At 34.5% G+C, this 24,495-nt stretch overlaps 1 protein-coding gene across 3 annotated transcripts in view; it reads right to left on the bottom strand.

Moving 5' to 3' along the window:
* Window positions 1-24,495, bottom strand: part of UBE2E3 (ubiquitin conjugating enzyme E2 E3) — an 82,792-nt gene that overhangs the window by 14,779 nt on the left and 43,518 nt on the right. The gene's annotated exons all lie outside the window — the stretch shown is intronic.

Raw genomic sequence — 24,495 nt, 5'->3', positions numbered from 1 at the left:
TTTTAGAATCAAGGTGTACATGTGCAAGGTTGTTACAGAGGTATATTTTGTGATGCTGAGGTTTGGGATATGACTAAACTTGTCACCCTGGTATTGAGCATAGTACCCAATAGGTAGTTTTTCAGCCCTTGTCTCCCTTCCTCTCCTCTTTTATATTCCTCAGTGTCTATTGTTTCCATCTTTATGTTCACGTTTACCCAGTGTTTAGCTCCCACTTATAAGTGAGAATATGTGGTATTTGGTTTTTTTTTTTCTGCATTAGTTTGCTTAGGATAACGGCCTCTAGCTGCATCCATGTTGCTGCAAAGGACACAATTTCATTCTTTTTTATGGCTGTGTAGAACAAATTCATTCATTCATTAAAGAGTTATTGAGTGTCTACGATTTGGGGCTAGGAATCTGTACAAGAAACTAAATATACAATGGAGATTTCAGCCTAGCTGAGGATATAGATCTTAATCAAATAAACTCACAAAAAAACATAAAACAGAAAACGCTACAAAGGCAAGGTATTCCTTGTTGAATGCCGGGGAAATGTTAGAGAGATAAGGGAAGAGTCAGAGGAAGCAATACTTAAAAGATTATTTCAAATACCCCAGTGGGGGTTTATCAGGAGAAGCTGAAAGGAAAGGGCTGGGAAAGAGGACTTCAAAGCATAGGCAAATGCCCTGAGGCCATCAGGAACAAGTAGAAGGGCCTGGAAGCACAATGTGGCAGAAGGGAAGAGAACATGGGAAGTACAATGAAACGACCTGATGAGGGAAGCTGTAACAAATGTCTAGGCAGGACCTTGTAAGACTACATGAAGGAGACTTGTCTTTATATTAAAAGAAATAGGCAGCTATCAAAAGATTTTAAGCAACAAAGGGGGAGTGTTAAACTAATATGGACATTTTGCAAGGCCTCCTCAGGCTGCTCTGTGGAAAATGGTCTGGAGGAGGCCCGGAGGGGCTGTGGGTGTACCACTGCAGTAATCTGGGTGAAAGATGATGATAGGCTAGACTAATATGGTACCAGAGACAAAGAAGAGGGACTTGAGAGTTATTTAGGAGGAAAAAAACAAAACAAAACAAAAATCAACCAGACTTACGTTTTGAAATAGGACAAGTGAGGAAAAGGAGGGTTTCAAGAATAGCTTATAGTTTTCAGACTGCTATGACTGAGATAATGTATATGCCATTAACTAAGATATGGATGTTGAAAAAAAAGTTGGTTTTGGATACACTGGGACTAAGAAGTTTATGAGATATCCAAAAGATAAGTATGTCAAAGAGACAGACAAGTAAGATAAAGGGGCCTGGTCCTATAGATATAAATTTGTGAGACCTTGATACACAGGTCCTTAATGTCCTGCAGGTGGGATGAGCCAGGCTAGGTAAAGAGTACAGAGTAAGAAGGCGAGATGATACCTGAGATGAGACCACCACACCTAAGTCCCAATAATACATGTCAGACCTCTAACAGGTGTTTAACAGAGGGACAAAAAAGCAAATGGAAACAAAGCAGAGGAGAGATTAATTACATGAAGAGATATGGAAAGAAGCTGGGTTTGAAAAGTGTGTTAGACACTAAAGACGTCATCCAGTCATGTGGGGATCATACCAATAAACTACAAAAACTATCTGCATGTGTATGCTGGCAATATGAACTAACTCTTTCTGTAAAAATACAGAAGGAAATGCTAATACTGGTTACCTCTAAAAAGGATGTGGTGATCTGTAGTGAAAAGGAAGCCTAGTTTTCACCTATACTCTTTCCACTCTGAATAGTTTTCTGTGTAATTTTTAATTTGAAAAATAAGAGGGACAGGGGCCCAATAAGTCAAAACTGGGGCTATGGCTGAAGCACTAAGAGTGTTGTAAAGGCACTACAGAATAAAATCTAAACCATAAAGGATTTTAGGTAGGCAGAGTAATTTCTATGATATGCTTTCTTATCAAACCCCAAACTGGAGAACTCTGACAACAGAGATTTTCTAATTCTGAAAAATCAGATTAATAAGAGCTTTTAGAAATCTTGGCTAAGATTACTTAACCCTTCTTAGGTCTCTTCCCTCCCCCATTCTTTGCACACTGTACAGTTTAAGGGCTCATCCAAAACTGAAGCCATTTCGCCAATATATTGTAAATCTGAATTACAACTTAACCATATGTGACAGATCATCTTGTTTTCATTTTCTGCCTTTAAGACAGGCTATGATTAGGTAAAATACAACTAACAGTTGATAAATGTGTCAAGCTCTAGCCCAGTTTATCATGAGGCTTAAACTAAACACAGACTCTAAAAGCACCTGTTTGTCCATTAGTTTTTTTCTGTATGTTTTGCAGTTTGATATACGAGGGCAGGTATGGAAATGTATCTTCTGCTAGCAAGTATTTGTGTTTTGTGCTACATTTTTGTTCAGACCCTTAATGCCTACACAGAATCCCTGACCTGCAAAAGACTCAAAATTCAATAAATCTATTTCCTGCTTATCTGTGGCTTTATGGAAGATCTTTTTCCTTGGTGGACAATGTAATTACAAAGCTTCATACTATAGCTGGCACGTATGTGGGGTACTCAGTGTTACTGATTCACTCTTCTAACATTTACTGATTATCTACCATGTGCCAGGCACTAGTGGGTACTGAAAATACACTGATGAACAGAAGAATATACAAGGTCCTTGCCCTCACAGTGATTATGCAAATACTGAACAACACAAAATTATCCACATAAAATAATGCTGGATAAATACAAAGTCACTTATATAAGCAGACTATATTCCAAAAAGAGTGTAGGAAAAATAGTACTTAACAAATTGTTGTCTTTTTTTTTTCTGTCCCAACATATCCAAGGGTATGTGTATATTCCCATCAGTTAACACTGGCTCACTAAATTAATAAGGGAAGTGGAAGGGAGAGAACAGTGTGGAGAAAATCTCCCAGGTTATTCTAATAAGCAACCTTCTTAAGAGGTACCAAGTTAACTGATGTGGTTACTACATCTGAAACCATGGGTCCCAACCTTGGCTGCCAAATGTAATCACCTGTGGAGTTTAAAAACTTACCCAATACCAGGTCCCACCCCTAGAGATTCTGATGTATTAGTCTGGGGCTTGGTCTGAGCTTACAGAGCTTTAAAAACTCATCAGGTGATAAAATGCTCAGCCATGATTCAAAACAACTGGAGACGGGGAGAGCAGATATGCAGAAAGAATGGGAAAAAAAAGAATGAAAACAAGAAAGTATTCCAATCCTCAGATATGACATAATTGCCTGGGCTCTCTAACTGTTACTCCTATTGTGCAGAAAGATGTAAGAAGCTATTATAACTTTTGCCAAAACTCATTAACATCTTTAGATTGTGGTGAATTTATTGAGGTAATGCAGCTTTGCTGGGCTCAGCCAGGGGCATGCCAGCCTCCTTGGAAAACTTCCCTATCACCACCTCAAAAAGCTGTAATGATAATCAGCATAATATAACAGCTTTTTAAAATTGATCAAATGAGAAAACGTCTCTATAACCTTCTTACTCATACACAGCACAAGTAGTTTTGCTTACACATTTGTCTTTAAAAAGTAGATTATGACAGTTTAAGATTCTCAGCTCTTCCTGCTGTATGCTTTCTTGCCATTTCCCTCCCTCTCTTTCTGCTTATAAAGCAGCAGACTTAAAAGCATAAACACAAGGTATACTAGTAGAGGAAGGTAAAATCTTATTTTAGTGTCCTATGTAAACACTTAGTAAGTTCTCTGACTTTAAATTCTAACATTTAGAAAATTCTACATAATATGAAAAGAGAAAATGTATTATTAATTCTAGAACATTAACCAGTGCACCACTGACATTATATAACTACTATGCCATAAAATATTCTTAGAACTGAACAATTACTGGAGAGTACAGTAAGCTAAATCAGAAACTAGTGAGCAATTAAGACTTTTAACATAGTGATTAATGTAAGAACCATTCACAGGGACTTTAGGAATTATGTTACCATCTATAAGCATACAAAACAGCAAAAGATGCATTAAGAAGATCAATACACTAATCTAGTGACATAAAAAATTATATCGGCATAATAGTGGAATTATGTCACAAATCTTGAAATTACAAAAAGTAGTTTCTACACAGTAAATTAAAACTGAATCTTCCTTAGGATAAAGCCTTATAGAAAACACAATCTCCTATTAAAGTAAACCTGCATTCTATCTGTCACCTCTAGTATTCTCTATTACCACTAAAGATTCTTTTTTTCCACTTCTATCCCTTATGATCTGGGTTTGCCCTGAAGTGATATTTGGCATCCTTCTTGCCATACATAGTGCCATAGATAATACAAACTATACATATTTATCGCTTAGAGATGTCATCCTATTTTATACAAATTACATATAGTCAGTTTCTAAATTTTTAGTTGTAGCACTGTATATTTTGCACTATTCACTTTTTAAGTACTTATTGAACATTATACTTTTTCTGACCAACCGTCATCTCAAACTCAACAAAATAAAAACAATCTTTAACATAAAACCTGGCCCTGCCAAAGACCAGAAATTGCAGTACTTGGGAAAAATGTGGAGGGACAGTTATGCTCAAATACCACTAGATCGGAGGAGAAACACAGCTTTTTAAAGATTCTTAGCCACATGTATCAAGAGTCATTTGATTAAGTAATCCCACATCCAAGAAGCTATCCTAGGACAAAAAACAGAGACGTGAATAAAAGTTTTTGTAAAAGAAGGCTCAAAGCAAAATAACAATAGTGAAACTCAAAATAATTTAAATGTCCAACGAAATAACGGTTAAATCACTTACAGTTTTCAATCAATCATGATGTAGGCACTGAAAAAAATTGAAGATTTTGAAGACTGTTTAGTGACATGGAGAAATGTTCATGACAGATTAAGAAAGAAGAGTAGATCACAAAACTATACATACACACCAGTAATCATATTGTGTAAGCAATTTGTATATGTGTATACAGTATGTCTATGCGTATTTTAAAAGAGGATGGGTGGAAATAACATTGATTATGTCTATGGTGATTATCGTTAATTATTATATTTTACTTTCTTGTGTTTTTGTCTCATCAAATATTATACAATAATTCAGGTTAAGTATCCCTCATCCAAAATGCTTAGGACCAGAAGTGTTAATTTTTTTATATTTTTGGATTTTGGAAGATTTGCATATACATAATGAGATATACTGGGGATGAGACCAAAGTCTAAACACAAAACTCATTTATGTTTCATGTACATCTTATACACTAAGCCTGAAAGTAATTTTATACAATATTTTAAATAATTTTGTGCATGAAACAGATTTGAACACACTAAGCCATCAGAAAGCACTGTATCTCAGCCACTCATGTGGACAATCTGGTTGACTGGCATCACCATCATTCCTTACTCTTGAATTTATATGCTATTAGTAAGCATTCATTTTCTTATATTTATTCACATGTAAGTATTTAGTAAAAAAAATAGAACATACCATGGATATAATGAAAAAATGTGTTCGGGTTAACTTGTAGCATCATGTTGGAACTCAAAAAGTTTCACGTCTTGGAGCATTTCAGATTTCAGATCAGAGATGCTCAACCTGTTATATACTTTTATTTAAAACAATTTTTTAAATGGCACTTTCATTTATTTTTCTAGTTGTGCAGGCATAAAACTTGACTTTTAAGCTTCCTTGCTCACCAGACATCCTGAAAGTTCTTCTGAACAATCTTTCTTGTAACAATAAAAGAGGAAGCAGTAAACTGTATTGAAAAGGCTTGGAAATCACACAAAATCTAAAATCTGGTTGCATTTACCAGATGTGTGACGTTGTGCAAATTACTCAATTTTTCTCCATCTGTATGTGATGGCACCTGCCTTTGGGGTTATAGTGAAGTTGACAGCTCCTACTATTATGTAATTTTCTTTATCACTATTTCCAACCCAGATACTTAGCACATTTGGCCTGGGACTCAATTATGGATGTTCAGAATTGAAAGGTCTTTAGATATCATTTAGTATGGGTCCCTAGTCTTACAAATGAGGAAACTGAGGTCAGGTGCTTGCTCAAGGCTCCAGAGCTAATACGTGGCAGAACCTGAATTCTAACCTGTTCCATGACTTCCAGTTTGGCACTCTTTCACCAGCATCCTTAGAAAACTTCTCAGGACTTTGCTCATGCCATTTCTTCCTACCTCCCTGATGACTACTGCCTCTTTCAATATTCTTTATCTGAATTCAATTAATAAATAGAAGGCCTTCCCTAATTCCAAAAGGGACTTCTCCCTCTTTTTGAACTCTAGTACAGATTGCTGTTTGGCTTTTTGATTAGGTCACACTGATGGGGGGCTAACCAGAAGAGCACAGCCACTTAAAGTCAGAAAACTTTAAACACGTAAACAGCCTCTGAAGGCACAGAATATTAACTGATGCTTCACAATACCCTTGAATTAACAAGGAAAGACTGAGCAACGCTCAGCACATATTCTCTGATTCCTAAGACAGGCAAACATTAATTTTCAAACATCTGGAAAGCTTAGAATGACTGATGGGGATAGGGTAGACTTAAGAGATGTGACAATTAAATGCAATGTGATATCCTGAAACAAAAAGGACATTAGTGGAAAAACTGGTATAAAGCCAGGAGTTAGTTAATATTAAGTTACCAATATTAATTTCTTAGTTTTGACAAATGCAGAAGGCTCCACAATTATATCCTCATTTACACTTGCTTTCCAGTCTAAATTAGGGTAGGTATATCACAATAATGTTTATAGTCAACAGTACTAAGGTCTGCTGAGATGACTCTCCACACTTTGTGATGGCAAGGATGAGGTGTTTTGACTCACACTCCACTGCTCTTCCAGACCACGCTGCCTCCTGACAGTGGTTTGGTTGTCATTCAATTCACCTAGTGAAAGCACTGGCCAAAAATATAATTCTTATTTGACAAGAGCTTACCACAGTTTTTGTGAGCAGTGTGCAACATCACACCTGTAATCCCAGCACTCTGGGAGGCTGAGGCAGGCGGATCATGAGGTCAGGAGTTCGAGACCAGCCTGGCCAACATGGTGAAACCCTGTCTCCACTAAAAATACAAAAATTAGCCTGGCATGGTGGTGCGTGCTGTAATCCCAGCTACTGGGGAGGCTGAGGCAGGAGAATTGCTTGAACCTGGGAGGCAGAGGTTGCAGTGAGCCGAGGTTGTGCCACTACAATCTAGCCTGGGCGACGGAGAGAGACTCCATCTCAAAAAAAAAAAAAAATTCCTTATGTTGCACACTGCTCACAGAAAATGCTGACATGCACTTTAACAATTAAAATAGATCTATACTGATCATCTATATAAAAAGTAGTATGTTCTAAGCTTCTATTACTACTGTTCAATGCCCCTATGAGGAGAGGTAAAGGGCTTTGGTTCAAGTGCTATTTGACACTCTATATGAAGAAAAAAAAAATCTATCTTTTTTTTTTTTTTTTTTTTTTGAGACGGAGTCTCACTCTGTCGTTAGTAGCATGATCTCGGCTCACTGCAGCCTCTGCCTCCTGGGTTCAAGCAATTCTCCTGCCTCAGCCACCCAAGTAGCTGGGACTACAGGCACGTGCTGCCACACCCGTCTAATTTTTTTATTTTTGGTAGAGACTGGGTTTCATCATGTTGGCCAGGATGGTTTTGATCTCCTGACCTCGTGATTCGCCCGCCTGGGTCTCCCAAAGTGCTGGGATTACAGGCGTCAGCGACTGCACTCGGCCCTGAAGCATTTCTTTGGAGAAAAGGAAATGTGCTGAAGCATCAGAAGGAACCTCTAAGAGTCTACTTATGAAAATTCAAGTCTTCTGCTTTTCTAAGGTAAAAAAATAGCTCATTTACTGCACAGTCTAACTCTCTGGATCTAACAATATGACAGTAAGGAGAATGATTTTATAAAAATTCCAGAAACTGTTAAAGGACATTTTAAACTATGATTATTTTGAATACCATAGCTACTAAAAAGTGATTTCCTTTGTCACCAGACTAAACTGTTTTTCCAGTATTTTTTACCTATGATCCATCTGAAACCTCTAGTGATTACCCACCTTCATCCTATAATTTGTAGTATACCTTATACTAAATAGAAATTACATTTCATTCTAACATTAAATGTTTAGATGTTATAGTTCTTTTATATATCTCAAAGCAGCCAGTATAATGCTTTCCACATAAGAGTTGCTCAATAAATGCTTCTTGAATAAATGTCAACCATGAAAAAATGCACTGTGGCACAAAATTGATACTTTATAAAAAATTTTCCTATCCACTAATATTTATTTTATGTATATCATAAGCCAGGCACTGTAGTAGGGATAAAAGAAATAAATGCCATCTAATTGAATTTATTGTTATGAAAATGCTAAATGCAATACAGTGTAACATGTGCAGAACTAGAGACAGGTCAATGTCCCGTGGAAGGATGAAGAAGGATGTATCAAAATTGCTTAACTGGGTATATCAGAAAGCTCTATGAATATATGACTGTAAAGCAATCTTCCATTTATCCACTAAGAAGAACGCAAACATATTTTCCTCCCCAATTTAAGTATATAAATTTTTAGGAATGTCAAGGAAACAGTCAAATGGCCACTTAAAATAATTATTAGCTACAGATATTAAAAATCACCCCATGTGGTAAATTATAAATAGTCAGCCCTCTGTACCCATGGGTTCTACATACACAGATTCAACCAACCACAAACAGAAAATATGCAGGAAAAAAACTAATAAGAAATCACACAAATAAAAAGCCAATACAGTTTAACAACTATTATTTATATTGTATTTGGTATTATAAGTAATCAAAGTATACCAGAAGATATACATAGGTTATATGCAAATAGTATGCCATTTTATATAAGGAACTTGAGTATTTTGAGAATTTTGGTATCTGTGAGAGTCCCAGAACCAATCCCCCAAGGATACCACGGGATGACATTTTATGAAAATTTTATTGAACTCCTAGACATCAGTGTCTTTGTCATTATAAAATTATTGAGATGAATTTTTTTGACTTTGCAAGTGACACTATTAGAAATTTTATCATGGCCAAAATTAGCATTTGTACACTTGTTTTTTTGTAGAGATGGGAGTCTCGCCATGTTGCTCAGGATGGTCTCAAACTCCTGAGTTCAAGTAATCTGCCCACCTCGAAATCCCAAAGTGCTGGGATTACAGGCGTGAGCCACCACACCAGTCCCTGTACACTCTTAAGACAATGTTTTTACATTCGACCACAGGCATTCTAGTTATAAGTCGCCCTCCCAGCCGCTCCAGGAGCCAGAATGCTCGTCTGCACCCACTTTCTGAACTAAAAGTATATTCATTACATTTTCAATGTAGCCGTTTATTGTATTTTTCAAATGTTTTTAATCAGCTTTGAAGTATAATTTATTTATAATAAAATTCACCATTTTGAAATAAACACTGCTAAGTTTTGACAAATGTATAGTCCTGTAACATCACTACAACCATGATATAGAGCATATCCACCACCCCAAAAATGTTTCCTCGTTCCACTGCAATGACCCTATTTCCAAAAAAAAAAAAAAAAAAAAAAAGGTCACATTCTGAGGTACTGGAGGTTAGGACTTAAACATACCATTTTGGAGGATGTAATTTAACCAGTAACACTGAGTCACATGGTAGTAAGTGTATGTTTATAGTAAGAAACCCCAAAACTGTTATCCCAAGTGGCCATACCATTTTGCCTTCTCAATGGTAATGTATGAGAGTTTCAACGGCTACACATCCTTCCTCATCCTGTTTTTTTATAATTATTTTAACCATTCTAGTCAGTATGTAGTTGTATTTCATCGTGGTTTTAATTTGCATTTTTCTAACGACTAATGATGTGTAAGCACCACTGTTATTCATACAGCTTCATCAGTAACATCTCTATTCAAATCTTTTGTCCATTTTAAATTGGTTTGTCTATTAAGATATAAGACTTGTATGTTAAGACTTGCATGTTCTGGATACAAGTCTTTTATCAGACAGAGGTTTTCAAATTATTTTCTCCCTTTCTGTGATTTGCCTTTTCATCTTCTCAACAGTGTCTTTTACTTTAAGTTCCATCTGCCAATTATTTTATTTCTTGCTTTTGTCCTAAGAGATTTTTAATTAATCCAAGGGCATAAAATTTTGCTCTTACGTTATATTCTAGAAGTTATAGCTTTAGCTCCTACATTTAGGTCAATGACCCATTTTGAATTAATTTTTGTATGGTCATGTGTCACTTAATGTTTAACAACAAGAATATGACCTCAGAGATGTGTCATTTGGGGATTTTGTCATTTTTCAAACATCATAGCGTATTTACACAAAGCTAGATGGTACAGCCTACTACACACTTAGGTTATATGGTATAGCCTATTGCTCCCAGGCTACAAACTCATACAGTATGTTATTATATAGAATACTGTAGGCAACTGTAAAACAATGTGATTTGTGTATCTAAACACACAGGAAAGGTACAGTAAAAATGATATAAAAGATAAAAAGTGGTACACTTGTATTGGGCACTTACCACAATGGAGCTTTCAGGACTGGAAGTTGGTCTGGGTGAGTCAGGGGTGAGTAGTGAAGGCGTAGGATGTATCTGTGCACTACTGCAGGCTTTATAAACACTTAGGCTATACTAAATTTATACAAAAATACTTTTCTTCCACAATAATAAATTAACTTTAGCTTACTATAACTTTTATTTTGTGCTTAGAGACAAGATCTGACTTTGTCACTCAGACCAGAGTGCAGTGGTATGATCATAGTTCACTGTAATCTTGAACTCCTGGGCTCAAGTGGTCCTCCCACCTCAGCCTCCCAAGCACCTGGGACTACAGGCATATGCCACCATGCCCGCTAATTTTTAAATTTTTTGTAGAGATGGTGTCTTGCTATATTTATTGCCCAGGCTGGCCTCAAACTTCTGGCCTCAAATAATCCTCCCCCCTCAACCTCCTAAAAGTGCTGGCATTACAGGTGTGAGCCTGGCTGTAACTTTTTTACTATGTCAACTTTAAATTTTTTTTTAACTTTCTGATTCTTCTGTAGTAACACTGAGCTTAAAACACAAACACAGTGTATAGCTGTACAAAAATATTTTCCTTTGTATTTGTCTATAAGCTTTTTTATTTTTAAAAGTTATTTTATTTAATTTTTTAAACTTTTTTTGTAAAAACTAAGACACAAACATACACATTAGCCTAGGCTCACACAGGGTCAGGAGCATATATATCACTACTTACTTCCACCGCCACATCCTGTTCCACTGTAGGGTCCTCATGAGCAATAACATACACATAGAGCTCTCATCTCCTATGATAACAATGCCTTCTCCTGCAATACCTCCTGAAAGAACTGCCTGAGGCTGTTTTAGAGTTAACTTTAAAAAAATAAGGAGTACACTCTAAAATAACAATAAAAAGTACAGTAAATACATAAACCAGGAACATAGTTGTTTATTATCAAGTATGTACTACATATAATTATATGTGCTATACCTTTATACGACTGGCAGCACAAGTTTGTCTCCACCAGCATCACCACAAACATGTGAGTAATGCACTGTTTGACGATGCTACAATGACTACAACCTCAATTAGGTGACAGGAATTTTTCAGCTCTATCATAATCTTCTGGAACCACCATTATATATGAGGACTGTTGTTCATCAAAATGTCATTATACAATGCATAACTATGGATGATGTGAGGTAACAATCAAGGTTCAATACAGTAAGTCTTCGCTTAATGTTGTGGATAGGTTCTTGGAAACTGCAACTTTATGTGAAATGACATATACTGAAACCAATTTAACCACAGGCTAATTGACATAAACAAGATTTAAGTTCCTATGTCATATTTCTGGTCACAACATCACCAAACTTTACTAAATAAAGACCAAAATATTTCTAATATCAAGCATTGAAATAAATGTGAGCTATACATACAGTTAAGAAAAGTTAATAAAAAAGAAGTTAGAGTATTGTTTACCCACTTATTCCAGTTCAGGGTAGAGGGTGGCTGAAGAATTTCAGCAGCCCAGGGCACAGGGTGTGAACCATCCCTGGACAGGATGCTCCTGCATCACAGGGCACACTTTCACATACCCCCCACACCCCCTCACTCACTCAGGTGGGGACAATTTAGACACACCAATTCACTTAACATGCACATCTCTGAAATGTAGGAGGGAACCAGAATACACAGAGAAAGCCCACACAGACACGGGAGAAGACGCAAACTCCACACAATGGCCCCTGCCAGGAATCAGGTTTTTTCCTCATGAACGTTGTAAGTACAATACAATGTTGAATGAACCATTATTCAAGGACCTGCTGTATTTTGTGTATAGATACTCAGTTATTCTAACACTTTATGTCGAAATCCTTTCCCTACTGAATTACCTTGGCATTTCTGCTGAAAATCAACTGACCATTTATGTGTGGATCTACTTCTGGGCTCCTTATTCTGTTTCACTGATCTATATGCCCATCCCATGCCAATACCACACTATTTTGATTACTCTATGTTTACCCAGTACGTCAGAATCAAGTAGTATGAGTCCTCCAACTTCGTTCTTTCTTTGCAAAAATTAGAATGTACAAGATGTTGCCTGTTGCCTGCTGTGAGCCAAGTCCTTCATTCTGTCCATTTCAATAAGGAATTTGGTATTTCAAACATACCACTCAAGAAATCAGGATTGACTTTACTGTTTGAAGAATGCACTGTACTGACATCACTTACCACATTGGAGGCTTACTTTATACCTATAGAGTTCAACACCAAACAAAATAAATCTTAAATTCTGAGACAGCTGGCCATTAAATTATGAGTAAAATTCATCATCAGCTTATATTACCTATTATGTGACCTTCCTCTGTTCCTGTGGTAAAAACCCTTGGGAACAATCAAGTACAACTATATATCAGGGGTGTCCACACTAAAAAAAGAATTGTCTTGGGTCACATATAAAATACACTAACATTAATGACACCTGATGAGCTTTAAAAAAATTGCAAAAAAAATCTAATAATGTTTCAAGAAAGTTTTCGAATTTGTGTTGGGCTAGAAAAACGTCCTGGGACGCATGTGGCCCACAGGTCGTGGGTTGAACAAGCTTGCTATGTGTCATTACTAATATATTACTAATGAGCTTAGCATTACATGCTTTTTGCATGTTTATTAAAATATACATATATAATATTACTAAGTAATATATAATACATCTACTGAAAGTAATATATATCACTAGTAAGAGTAGTTATTACTATTTAAAAAGTAATTCATATTTTTTATAAATACATTTTAAAATAAAGAACATGGTAACATTTCCATGACAATGACAAAAGCTGTGTTTAAGTTCAAAAAGAAAAATCAGCAGCTGACAGTACTACTGCAACCCTTGAAAGAATAGTTCAGAAAAAGGAATATACATTTATAGCCTTATATCATGCAAATCATAGTATAATAGGTGTAGGTTTTACTTTGTAGGTTTCACTTTTTACAATTCAAAAGGTTATCCCTTATATAGAATGCATATAAATATTAAAACAAAACAGTTATTTTGCTGTAATGTACATTAATTTTAAAATATGAATACTAACCATAAAGCACCTAAGTGATCCAAATAGTTTACAAATGACTTGTATATTATATTTATTATGTAGCTTTTCCAAGGTGGATTTTGCCATTTATCTAAATAGAATCACCTAAAATATTAGTTGTCTTTCCCCTTTCTCTAATAGTTCCTAAATTAAAAGTATCAAACTAATCTTCCCTGATGTTAGTATTTCATATTCTTCAAATATGTTAACTTTTTAAATTCTTCAAATTTTTCAAATTCTAATTTTTTTCTATTACTCAAATCATTTCACCTGTTGAAAGCCACATTTGTTCATGGAAACTTGTTCTTTAGAAACTTTAATATAAATAGAAATGAAATAAAATTCAAGGTTCACACTAAACTTTAAGCTGGACATAAAATGGTATTCTGACACGCTAGTTCCAGGAAATTTCTTTTCATTTTAATTTTTTTTATTATACTTTAAGTTCTAGGGTACATGTGCACAATGTGCAGGTTCGTTACATATGTATACATGTGCCATGTTGGTGTGCTGCACCCATTAACTTGTCATTTACATTAGGTGTATCTCCTAATGCTATCCCTCCCCGCTCCCCCCACCCCACGATAGGCCCCGGTGTGTGATGTTCCCCTTCCTGTGTCCAAGTGTTCTCATTGTTCAATTCCCACCTATGAGTGAGAACCTGTGGTGTTTGGTTTTCTGTTCTTGCGACAGTTTGCTGAGAATGATGGTTTCCAGCTTCATCCATGTCCCTACAAAGGACATGAACTCATCCTTTCTTATGGCTGCACAGTATTCCATGGTATATATGTGCCACATTTTCTTAATCCAGTCTATCATTGATGGACATTTGGGTTGGTTCCAAGTCTTTGCTACTGTGAATAGTGCCACAATAAACATACGTGTGTCTTTATAGCAGCATGATTTATAATCCTTTGGGTATATACCCAGTAATGAGATTGGTGGGTCAAATGGTATTTCTAGTTCAAGATCCTTGAGAAATTGCCACACTGTCTTCCACAATGGTTGAACTAGTTTACAGTCCCACCAACAGTGTAAAAGTGTTCCTATTTCTCCACATCCTCTCCAGCACCTGTTGTTTCCTGACTTTTTAATGACTGCCATTCTAACTGGTGTGAGATGGTATCTCATTGTGGTTTCGATTTGCATTTCTCTGATGGCCAGTGATGATGAGCATTTTTTCATGTGTCTTTTGGCTGCATAAATGTCTTCTTTTGAGAAGTGTCTGTTCATATCCTTCGCCCACTTGTTGATGGGGTTGTTTTTTTCTTCTAAATTTGTTTGAGTTCTTTGTAGATTCTGGGTATTAGCCCTTTGTCAGATGGGTAGCTTGCAAAAATTTTCTCCAATTCTGCAGGTTGCCTGTTCACTCTGATGGTAGTTTCTTTTGCTGTGCAGAAGCTCTTTAGTTTAATTAGATCCCATTTGTCAATTTTGGCTTTTGTTGCCATTGCTTTTGGTGTTTTAGACATGAAGTCTTTGCCCATGCCTATGTCCTAAATGGTATTGCCTAGGTTTTCTTCTAGGGTTTTTATGGTTTTAGGTCTAATATTTAAGTCTTTAATCCATCTTGAATTAATTTTTGTATAAGGTGTAAGGAAGGGATCCAGTTTCAGCTTTCTACATATGGCTAGCCACTTTTCCCAGCACCATTTATTAAATAGGAAATTCTTTCCCCATTTCTTGTTTTTGTCAGGTTTGTCAAAGATCAGATAGTTGTAGATGTGTGGTATTATTTCTGAGGGCTCTGTTCTGTTCCATTGGTCTATATCTCCGTTTTGGTACCAGTACCCTGCTGTTTTGGTTACTGTAGCCTTGTAGTATAGTTTGAAGTCAGGTAGCATGATGCCTCCAGCTTTGCTCTTTTGGCTTAGGATTGTCTTGGCAATGCGGGCTCTTTTTTGGTTCCATATGAACTTTAAAGTAGTTTTTTCCAATTCTGTGAAGAAAGTCGTTGGTAGCTTGATGGGGATGGCATTGAATCTACAAATTACCTTGGGCACTATGGCCATTTTTACAATATTGATTCTTCCTATCCATGAGCATGGAATGTTCTTCCATTTGTTTGTGTCCTCTTTTATTTCGTTGAGCAGTGGTTTGTAGTTCTCCTTGAAGAGGTCCTTCATATCCCTTGTAAGTTGGATTCCTAGGTATTTTATTCTCTTTGAAGCAATTGTGAATGGGAGTTCACTCATGATTTGGTTCTGCATCTGTTATTGGTGTATAAGAATGCTTGTGATTTTTGCACATTGATTTTGTATCCTGAGACTTTGCTGAAGTTGCTTATCAGCTTAAGGAGATTTTGGGCTGAGACAGTGTTTGATAATCCTAAATTAAAGCACTTGCCCATAAACTGCAGTGGTTCTGAATCAGTTGGGAATAAGGAGGCATATTTAAAAATTACATTTTTTCAACTTTGTTTTCTTTGCATGTCCAAATTACAGTGTTTCAAAGAGATGGTAAATTTTTCTTAGAAGAAAATAAATATCAAGTTAAAAAATCTGGAGTTAAGAATAAAGAATAAGAATAAAGAAATGGGTCAAATGAGACACTGACAAATGAGAAAGTCCTAAGATATAAAGATATTCAAAAATACTAAATGACTCAAATGTTTCTTTGAAACTTCATTATCTTATCCATGCTATCTACTACAGAGGTTCGTTAAATAGGGGCCATTTGAATAAGTTAGTCGAATGACTTTTTTGTAACCCATGTATATAAAAGGATAATATATATTTTTTATCAGATAGCAGAAGCTGGCTCTCCAGAGGAAAAAAATATTACCGATTAAAAATTAATGTTGGATACACGTTATTTTATGCAATTGCTACCAGGTGAATAAGACCATATCCTATTTTACTTTTCCTTTGAAATAATGATGTTCACTTTAGCCTTCATAACATACTACTTCAACAAAAAAAGTTAATTTTGCCCTCTAAACCCAAGGAAAGCTAGGCATAAAATTTGTTCAAAGGGAGACTAGCAACTTTTGCTTCTTCAGGGAATAAAAACCTCAGCAAAGTGATTATCCACAGTTTTTGGTCTCTAGATTTTCCTAATGGAGCACCTCCTTGAAGCTGGTTTTCCATTGCAGAATACTCTTAGATTGTAAGAACAGGCTACCTGGCATTTCCAAAATGGCATTTGTGAGCCGGACAAACTTTTGAGTTAAACAGAAGCAACTGGCATTTTAAAAGTCACTAGTCTGGAAACATTTAAATCAGGAAAGGAGCTGATTAAAATTAAACTGTTTCACAATCATTGTCTTATAGAGAATGAGTTAAGATTATTAACTTACGACTTCTTTTTAAGTAAGCACAGTAAAGTTTCAGAACCACTAAGGATATAGAAATAGTGTATATCCTCCAAAAATGGGTGTAAAGAAGGAATGGAATTATGAGCAAAACAAAACAAAACACCAAAACTAATAAGCAAACAGTCCTCAATCAATCAAAAAGGCAAGGCAAGGAGGAGGGGCGCAGAAAGAGAAAAACAGAAAGTAGTCGTTAAGTAAATGGTAGTAACAAACCCCTATCATAATGAATACAAACAAACCAAACTCTTGAAAGACGTCAGACTAAATAAATAAAAACACAGAGTAACGTGGTATTTTAAAATGACAAAAAAACAAAAACGGTAAAAATATATGCTACTGAAACACAGTAAACTTGCTCTACATAATAAAATAGCCTCAAGGTATAGCAATACAGCAAAGATTATACAGCAATATATAAATAAAAAGTAATACAGCAAACACATTTCTACATATCTTGTTTTGTTTTTGACAACCAGAGGGAAAAAATGAAGATACAGAATATCTGAACCACATAATAAATGAACATGATTTAATGAAAACATAGCAAACCCTATATGTAACAATCAGAGAAGAGATATTTTTCTCAAGCACACTGGACATATGTATAAAATCTAACAATACATTAGGTCCAAAAGCAATTTTTAACAAATTTTTTAAAAAAATAGTATGAGAGGCCACAAAAATCAGTACTTAGAGGTAAATGTACAACTTTAATGTTTGTATTACAGAAGAAAAGCTAAAAATTAAGAACCCAATCTAAAAAATTACAAAAAGAACAGCAAAATTAGCTCAAGTAAATAGAAAAGGTAACAAAGGTAATAGTATAAACTAGTGAAACACAACACAAACACAAAATAGTGTCAATAAAAACTAAAATTTTAAAAAAATTTTTGGGTCAAGACTAATAAAACATAGAAACCTTGTGACAAGACAGAAAGACAGAAATAACAGACATGAAAAAAATAAATGCTGTAATTCCTAGAAAAATTCAACCTACTAAAAAGAACAGACTAAGTGAATACTGGTTATACAATATAGAGATGGACTTGTAGTTAATTTCCACCTTTTCCCCACCTTATCCCAAATACAAAACCACCAGGTCCACATAGTTTTACAGGAGACTTCTATCAAATTTCAAGTGAGATCATTCCACTCTTAAAACACTTCTGAGAATCAAAAATAAAAAATAAAAAACTAATTTTTTTTCTCTGAGGCCAGTATTAAAAACAGGCTAATTCGGTGTAAGAAAAAAAGAAGCCAATCTCAAATCATGAACACACATGTAAGACTCTTAGTAACAAATCATATCCAAGACTGTACATATTGAAAAAAGATAATATATATTGCCAAATTGGAAATGCAAAGTTAGTCTGACATTAGAAAAATATACACATTCTGAGCTGAGATCGCGCCACTGCACTCCAGCCTGGGCGACAGAGCAAGACTCCGTCTCAAAAAATAAATAAATACATACATACATACATACATACATACATACAAAAGAAAAATATACACATTCAATTTATCATATTAATAGATTAAAGCAAAACCATATGATTATTACTTTAGTAGATAAAGTATTCATTAAAATTTAATGCCCAATGAAGAGTTTACATAAGGCCACCACCACCACCACCAAAGACAACCAAAATACTTTCATGGAAAAATAAGAGGAGCCAGGTGTGGTGGCTCACACCTGTAATCGCAGCACTCTGGGAGGCCGAAGCAGGTGGATCATGAGGGTCAAGGGATCAAGAAAATCCTGGCCAACATGATGAAACCTGGTCTCTACTAAAAATACAAAAATTAGCCAGGCATGGTGGCGGGCGCCTGTAGTCCCAGCTCGGGAGGCTGAGGCAGGAGAATCACTTGAACCCTGGAGGCAGAGGTTGCAATGAGCCGAGAATGCGCCACTGCACCCCCACCTGGCGACAGAGAGAGACTCCGTCTCAAAAAAAAAAAAAAGGGACCGAATTAATTGATAAAGAATACCTTTTCAAACACCCACGCCAAACATCAATATTAAAGATGACAAGTTTATACCGCTCCATTTAAAATATGGAACAAGAAAAGAAGCTCAATTATGACTTGGTTGTCCTAGACAGTAAAGTAAGAAACAGAACTTAAAAAAAAAAAAAAAAGATTGTCTACAGATAAAAATCAAAGAATGTAATGTATAAGCAAATTATTAGAATTAAAAAGAACATTTATACAAGGTTGCTAGATAAAAAACAAGTTTTTAGATAAAACTTACAAAAGCATCAAAAATATTAAACTCCTAGAAATAAATTTAGCAAAAGATGTACAATACTTGTATACAGAAAATTACAAAGCAAAATCAGAATTAAAGAAATCCTAAATAAATGAGGGTGATACAGTATGTTTATGAAAAAGAAAATTCAACATTTTTAAGAATTCTACTTCTAATTTCTCAAATTCAATAAAATTCTAATTAAAACCACAAGAATACTTTTCCAAGGAATTTGATAAGCTGATTCTCATTTTATATGAATGCGTCAGGCAGCTCCTAATGAAAATACAGATACTTGTCCTACTAGATAACAAGACTCATTAGAATTATAGTAATTAAAACTATATCATGTACTATTTGTGCAGAGATAGACAACCTGATGAATAGAACGGAAGAGCCCAACACAGAACTAGGCAAAAAAAGAATCATGAAATGGCAGATGGCACTCTAGCCACTGGACTATTCAATAAAGTTACTAAAACAAATAGTTATCCATATGGAGAAAAATGAAAGTGGACTACTACCTTACCCTTTTCAAAGAATCAATTCCAAATAAATTTGAAACACTAAGGGCAAGCCTTTGAAAAAAAAATAAAGATATCCTCGAGACCTTGGGACAGAGAGTAATTTCTTAACCATGACACAAAAAGTGCTAATCATATAAGAGACTGATAAATTTAACTACCATTTAAATTCAGTTCTTTTCACTAATATACCATAAAAGAACCAAGTAATTAACAGAGAGATTTTTGCAACATATATGTACAAAAGGCATCTGTATCCACAATACATAAGAACCCCTAATAAAACAAAACTGGGGGCAGGGGGACAAATAACAAAAAAAAGGCATTTCACAGAAATGAGAATGGAAGATAAACATAAAAAAATTGTTCAACCTCATTATTAGGAAATGCAAATTAAAACCATGATGAAATACTACTTTTATACCCATAGATTAGGAAAAATCAAGAAGTCTGAAGATTGTCAGAGTTGATAAACCTGCAGCACAAAGAGAACTATTGCACTTTGCTGGTGGAAATGTGTATCAGTGTATCACCAATTTGGCATTATCTTGCATGGTTGAATATGCACGTACTCTGTGAGACTCACCTATTCCACTCTTAGATATACAATGAAAGAATTTACTCACATATTACTAGAACACATGTTCAGTAATCTTCACAGTATGATTGTTCATAGTGACAAAAAACAAAATAAACATGGAACACCCAATATACCCTACTACAATGAATACAAGTATATCCATGTAATAAAATCGTATACAGCATGAAATTTAACTACAGCTACATGCCAAGACTCAAATAAATCTTGAAACAAGATTTAAGAGAAAAAAGTATAATTACATTATAATAATTACATTAATAGGTAATTACATTATGTAATGTATAGTGCTCAAAATTAAACAATATATGCCGTTTAGTAATACATTCAGAAACCATTATTTTTATAAGAAGTAAGGAAATGAATGAAAACATCTTAGAATAATGATCACATCTGGGTGAAGGGAAATAGAGTGACTGAATAGGGACAGACAACATATAGAGATTCAATGATACCATCTAGTTTTTAAGCTGGGTGAGAAATCATCAGTATTGTGTTACTGTTATGCTTCAAAAAATGTTACATGTATTCTTTTCTATGCATTATGCAGTACATGATTGATGATAAGGGTATACTTATATAGTAAAAGAATTTACTTTTTTCTGTACAATCAAATGACTAGGAAAGTAGAGTTATGGCAATGTTAAGAGTGACAGCAAAGGAAGCTTAGCTGAACTATATTCAGTTTCAATACTTGATTTTAAAAACGACACTAGGAGAGAATTTGGGCTTTTCTGTTACTCTCAAAGATATTTAAAAGATACAACATGCTGCAGCACTCTTGCTTCTCACAATTACATACTGTTTTATTAAGGACCTTCAAATTTAAAACAAGCACACAAAATTTCTAATCTCCATAATGCTTGAAAGACAAATTTAAAACTACCCATAAATAAATAATTATATTTTTAAGTTAAATCTCAAGAATTAGATAACTTTACATCTAAGAATTCCTGGGATCTTTTTATTTAATGGGTCAAATAGTTCCTATTTCAAACTTATTTAGCATTTTTAATTATGATTAACTATGTCTCTCATTTAAAACAAGAGGTTTGGATGACCATGATATATGATGCAGCTACCAAGTCTCTTATACAGAAAAGCAAAAAGCAGGATATTGTAACTATAACACTTTCCCACACTTGTTGAGGTCCATCTTTTAGTCAAAGATTTAACTTATGCACAAATGCGCAAACATAAATATACATACATATATACGTTACAAATCCGGAATTCACATAAGTCATAAAATAGAGACCTCTTATTTAAATGGCTGTAGACCACATTTTAACACAGGTACAGACAATCTGAGTAAGTTTTTAATAAAGATTATTAAGAACATTCCTAGTAGTAGGATAAGTTAGAATAAAGTTAAGATACTCTGCGCAATTCTCTGCACAAATTTTTTTACTAATAATTACCTTCATGAAGAGATATTTCTAGCTGATTAGTAAAATCTACATAAAAATTTCTAAATGCAAATTGCCTGAATAACTGGTTATCAATCATATATTTATAATAACCACAGAAATTACACAAAATATTATATGATCAATAATCAAAGTTGGACCTGAATATCAATCATTAACTGTTTACTGATGATATCTGTTCAATAGATCTAATATTGCCATTAGCATGTGTAAATTAAGTATAAGTATAATAACCATATTGACTGACACAAAAGTTGTATTTAGGCAGTCCAGTCGAGGTAATGAAATCTACCTGAAGTAATGGCGGAACAAATCTCATACACGAAAGGGCCAGAGTCAAATATTTAAATTAATGGCATTAGTGAAACTTTAACTAATCTCCAGATAATCCCCATTATATACAGCTTTCACCCCTCTCTCACTTTCTGTTTCCTCAGCCTTTGGAAAGCATGTATCAAGGATTAAAAAAAAAAAAATTGTTGAAAGATCTAAGAACTAGCTGACAGAAAATACAATACACAGAGGTGTCTCTGCTCTACCTTCAGACAAACAAGATAGAGAAACCAGCAGGAATCAAAATGGTCTATGAGAGACTGCAGTTATTTGTTAAGGGAATGGAAATGAAAGAGTTACCTAGGGTTTATTCATTATCTTCTGAAATTGAAAAAAAAAATCAGATTACAAGAAAATGCCATGACAATCTACAGAATATGTAATCTATATTTGCTATACTAAACAACTGGTTTTTCTGTTTCTATGAGAATATCTAAAGTATTAGCTTCAATCATTATTTTCAAAATTTAACTTAATCCTCCAAAGGGTTTCAGTGTGTTTTTTCATCTTTTCCTGCTGTTTAAAACTATTTAAGTATTCATTATCCCAACAGATTTGATTCTACGCAAAAGCCTCCCCAAATCTACTGTCATTGTATTAACTGCTCTGTTGACCCTGCAAATGAGATCAAATTGCTTCTTGGTATTACTCAACATTTAACGTATGTTTTGAATGACGTTAAAATATTTTTACAGTTTTTAGACAAAATGTGATTACACGTTTATGTGCAAATTTCCATAAATCCATTGCCTGCTCTTTAGAAAATTTGTTTCCATATAAAGTAGAGCTATCTTAGAGAGTTTTAAAAACAAAAAAGAAAGGGCTCTACATTGACATTAGAATTGTTCTTATAGAAGACTTGGTATGAACTCAGATTTTTCTTTTTTCTCTTTGAAGACTAACAAATTGTCACTGAAATGATTCTTCACTGCTAATATATGCAGATGTGACTGTAGAAGATTATTAATAGCCAATGATATGATTCAAATACAAAATTAATAATGGCCCTATATTTCCCTCATTTCTGAGACAAGTCTAGTAACACAGGACGATGGTCATTTAAATGTAGAAAAAAATTAATATGTGGTATTTTACAACTATTAACAACTTAGACAACTCTTCTAAAAGAATACCCTTAAATGCCATATATCCCAGGCAAATATACCTGTATACACAATAAATAGGAAAAGGAAGTATCAAAGTTCTCTTACCTAACAAAGCTAAATGTATTTTAACACAAACTGTCAGGGAAAAAAATAGATAATATCTTCAATGACAAAATCAATGTTATGACACTGTGAAAATTACATTTATTTGCATAGTGGTAATAAAAGCATTTCTAGAAAGCAAGACACTCCATTGTCTTATTAAATGTTAAGAGCAAGGTTTCTGTGGTCTATTTAAGACAGTAGGCTAGTGGATATGATCAGGAATTCAAGTATAATTGTGCAAAGTAGTCTGGTTTCTGGACAAATGCCAAGACCCACTCTAATCCTAAACAGTACTTCAAACCACTTGTGCCCCTAGAAATTATTTGGTATTTTTTACTTCTTGAGAATACTTCCAACTTTCGTCCCAGAACGTATCTCCATGTGGCTAACTAAAGCCACATGAAAGGCTTACAGTGAATTCTAAAAACCTTTATTAACAACTTTTTAAATTGTCTGTCCTGTCAAACAGATCATAAAAGTTCCTTTGCAACTGTTCTACTTTTATTAATAGAGCTGATGTGAAGCAGTATAGTAATACACGGGAAATTCTACCTTTGAAATTGCTACATTTGAATTACTACAGTTCAAGCAATATTACCTAAGTTAAAAAAAATCCTTATTTCATTTCTGTGATGCTGGAGATCACATATTTGGTTTTTAGTGTGTAGTTTTTCATTTATAAAATAGTTACATCAATACCTTTATAAAAATAGATTACTCAAGGATAGAATCTAGATGATGAGCATATTAGTCACTAAAATTTTCAGCTTTATTGTATGTTTACACATTTTCATAATAAAATGTTAAGAGAAAAATAGATTACTGTAACACTGATTCATATCTACATAGCACATCACCATTACATCTTAATAATCACATATATTAAAAGTCAAGTTTGAAAATAAATTTAGAAAACATTCAGAATCTAATTTATAGCTCTGTTACAATTTTAATTTATTGGAGCACTACCTAATCTGCTTATTGCTTGTTTACTCCATGATGACTGGAACTCAGTTTCCAAAATACTTGACTGAATTTTCCTTCCTTTTTGAAAATGTTTCTGGATTTTTTTTTTGTACAAGGTGAGTGGATAATAGGATGGTAGAATGGTAGGATGAAGTCTTACTTTTTCGTAATCTGGTTTTAACATTAATTCATAGCTCACTTTAAGTTTTACTCTCACATAAAGTGTCAATCATTTTCTG

This window comes from Pan paniscus, chromosome 13 (genome assembly GCF_029289425.2).
Source record: "Pan paniscus chromosome 13, NHGRI_mPanPan1-v2.0_pri, whole genome shotgun sequence".
NCBI classification, from domain to species: Eukaryota; Metazoa; Chordata; class Mammalia; order Primates; family Hominidae; genus Pan; species Pan paniscus.
Note: the sequence above shows the minus strand (reverse complement) of the source record. Positions and strands in the feature narration are given on the sequence as shown.